The sequence below is a fragment of the Glossina fuscipes genome, unplaced genomic scaffold (assembly GCF_014805625.2).
Source record: "Glossina fuscipes isolate IAEA_lab_2018 unplaced genomic scaffold, Yale_Gfus_2 148, whole genome shotgun sequence".
NCBI classification, from domain to species: domain Eukaryota; kingdom Metazoa; phylum Arthropoda; class Insecta; order Diptera; family Glossinidae; genus Glossina; species Glossina fuscipes.
The window spans coordinates 2173718-2177498 of NW_023998491.1; positions in this window are offsets into that span (position 1 = coordinate 2173718).

Genomic DNA, 3781 nt, shown 5'->3' on the forward strand with positions numbered 1-3781 from the left:
GTATATTGAGACATCTCGGCCTGAGGATGAACACTATTTAAAGCCGCTTGAATCGGACAACTTCCGCAACCATTATCTATAGAAGACCTTATTTTGTTAAAATCCTCTTATGAATAAATCATTCGATTTTCAAAATTTCTCATAAAACATTACTAAGTCATACTATTTCGGCATATTAAATTGCCGTGGAAAGTTTGGATTAAATGAGCCAATTTTTGAATCCCTTATCGTAGAACCCCTTTTCTGCGAAAAATTACCCGTTATATAGAAAAAAAAATCACACCGAAAATTGATCCGTAAAAGCGATTTGGTATGAAAATTAAATTTAGCTGATTTGGAACGTATAGGTGTATCTTTCAGATACCACTTAAAAATTGCCGCAAAACGTTGGTTTTAGTATTGCCAGAAGGACTAATTTTTGGTACTTATGGACGAAAATAAGAAGAGATTAATGAAATTTTTGAAAAGGTACTAAAGTTGCGAAATGTTGAATGCTTACACAGAAGATCGTGCAAGAAAAGCACACAAGGCGGAAGGAAGGAATTGCGAAAGTTACGTCTTGCCTGACTGTAATCGTTTCATTTGTTCAACATTAATTAACTACATCCGATAAGAACGTTGCCGACACTTGCCAAAAACTATGACAGAATCTGCAAACGTTTCATTTCAGATAATGCAATTACTGTGGTAAGGATATATTAAGTACGTGTTTGGGGTAAGCATATATAATGTACGAATGTACAAAAACACTCTTCTTTTTATTACACCAATCGAACTTGAATTAATTTCCAAAATACTATATTAACTGACTCTCAATCATTCTCTGAACCATTTTCTGAATCCACTTAAACTTGTCCGTTCGTCCGTCCGTCTAATGTGTGTCCGTGCACTTAAGTGTTGTACTTGCAGATTGCAGTTTGCGAGATTTGCAAGCACACCTGGCGAAATTATTAACTTCTGGCGGTAATTTTCCGCTCATGGGTATGTTTCCGCCTATCTTTGCTTCGTAGTTATAATCTTCTCTTCTCTCATATGGTAAAGAATAATTGACGTAGCACACAGCATAATAATCAAAGAGGTGTGACTTTTAACGATTTAGTTTGAAAAAAGAATAAAACAAAAAAATAATTATATCCGGCTTAGAATGACTTTTTATATCATTTATAGATTAATTATTTTTATTAGTTTTTAATAGCGATATTTTCAAAAAGTAAAGAAAGAATTTGAAAAAACCTTTTATGAAAAGTATACGGCAGCTCTATAAGCCTGCTTTATGAGCTTCCTTCTGATATGGACTTTTCGCTTAAAAATATGCCAGTAAATGTTAGGTCACCTGGAGTGCCACACAAGTTCCATACAACACCTTGGGATTGCCTTAGCGTAATATGGGTAAATAAAAATAGCTTACCAGTCGTTCTTTTTCTTTAGGGATAAACTGATGGTCCCGATATAAAATTTAAAAAAAAAATGAATCTACGGTCTTCAATATTATTTAGAAAACAGTAAAGAATATACCTGTGGGCTAAGATCGAGTGCCCCCTACCGCACACCTATTCGCAACGACTTTGTTTTACAAACAAAATGTTATACGTGGAGTGATTTGCGAAAATAATACTATAATCTAGTCTTCACAGAATTCCTCTTTAGATGAAAAACGTATTCAGTGTAAAAAATTTCATGAAAATGTCTTCAAATCTTTTCGCCCCAAAGTTGAACACAAAAGTAGATGGGCCGATTTCGGTCGAACTTCATTCTTTTCAGAAAGTATTAAGAATTAGTCTTTATTGGGCTATAGAACCTTACTTTTCATGGGAAATTTTGGAAGCTGTGGTCTCGCACAGCTTTTATCTCAAATTACTACCATGGGCAGACTAATACTCAACGAATTTTTTTGAGAAATTTTTGGAAATTGCAATTGTTTTGCTTCTTCCTTAAGCCTCAGCCCAAAACACCTCGTCATTCCAAATTTCGTTTAAATATCTCAAAAATTGTAACCTATCTGTTGAGCACAAAAAGCATGTACAGTTATCAGGCAAGCAGACAGGCAAGCCTAGATCGATTCAGAAAATGATTCTGAATCAATTAATATTACAACTCCGTCGGGGTATTACGTACCTGCGCATAAAATTAACATAACCTATATTCTTACTGATGCTCTGCAGTTAGATAGGGTTTTCACATACCCTCGCGCGAATTTAATATTCCATATACCACAAGTGATGTGGAGTAAAGTGTGAAACTTTACCATTCCGGACTGCAATCGTTCATCCTTAGAGTATAATACATATTTAATGTTTCGATAGGATTTAGTTATGTCCGGAAATATTTGGAGAACGTTTTATTTCTTGTTCATGCCGAGATTAAAAGTAGACATGATCAATAGTAACTATGCTTGAAAAGAAGCACAGGCCCTTGAATCCGCGTGTTTATAGACCGTGAAGAATGGTATTCTCTTCAGGTATGCAGGATCTCACGAACTCTAACGAAAACACCCTATAAGATGAATGAAACTTCTAGTTATCTTTTAAACGTGGAATTGAAGTTCTTCCGCTTGTATCATTTAGAAAAAAATTATTATTATTATTATTATTATTATTAATTTCGCCAGAGAAATAAATTCTAAGACTAAACTCTTAAAAGCACTAGCATCTAAGGCTATCGGCTTTTTTTTTTTTAGAAAAAAATTATAATAGCAATACCCATTTTGTAAGAAAGTTATATGTATGTATATTCTTAAATAATCACTATTTAAACATAACAGCAAAACTTTGTTAAAACTTATACTGAATGATGCTAGCAAACGAGTTCCGAATTCAAGTCCGTAGAGAAACTTGGAAACCCCTAAAGGGGTGAAATTATTATTGTTTTTTTTCTTTCTAGTGTTTGGCTCAATGCGGGCATAGTCGTGCTCAGGAAGAATTACAGATAAAGGGAATAATAACGCAGAGAAAAAAAAATTGAGAAATAACCAAAAAAAAAAGTATCCAGCTGAACTTGAACCTATGTGCATAAAAAGAAAGTCTCGATCTATTCGCTTTTACATTGAGTAAAATTTGTGTAAGTTCGAGCTAGCAGGGTAGTCTCATTTGCCAAACGACGATTATAAACGTTATATGAATATATTTAAAATAATTAGAACTTACTGGGATATATTTAAAATCCATTTTAATTCCTTTCATGCGATTTGTGATTTCTTGTATGTATATATATATATATACATATATATATATTTGTAAACTAAGACAGCGTCTGATAACACTAAACGACAAATGTCTAATATTGATAGCAGTAGAATTTTATTAACACGTCGCTTCTTTTAATATTTATTTGTACAATAATTTGCACTCGTCGTCCACGACAATTACCGAATTGAAATATTTCTTAATTGTTTGTCTACTTATGTCTTATTAGTAAGAATTATTTGTTTTAAAATTTTTTTTTCGTTCACGTATTAAATAAATTTTAATCCTTTAAGAAAACTCGTATAGTTCATAAGCTCTCTACGCTTTTTATTTAAAAAATAAAAAAAAAAATGCTTTTCTCATTGTTTACACGTCCGATTTCAATGTAGTACTGCCAATACAAGCTATTGACAAAATCACTTTTATATAAAAGCAAGAAAGACACCTAAAAGAAGAAAAAAAAACTTGATTCGCGAACTTGCGGTTGATTGCTAATAAATTTTCATCCGACTATCATCTTAATCTTCTTAAGCTCACTTTTACTCTCTATTGCTACAACTGTTGTATTGCGCCAATTAGCAAAATCTAATGATGACATG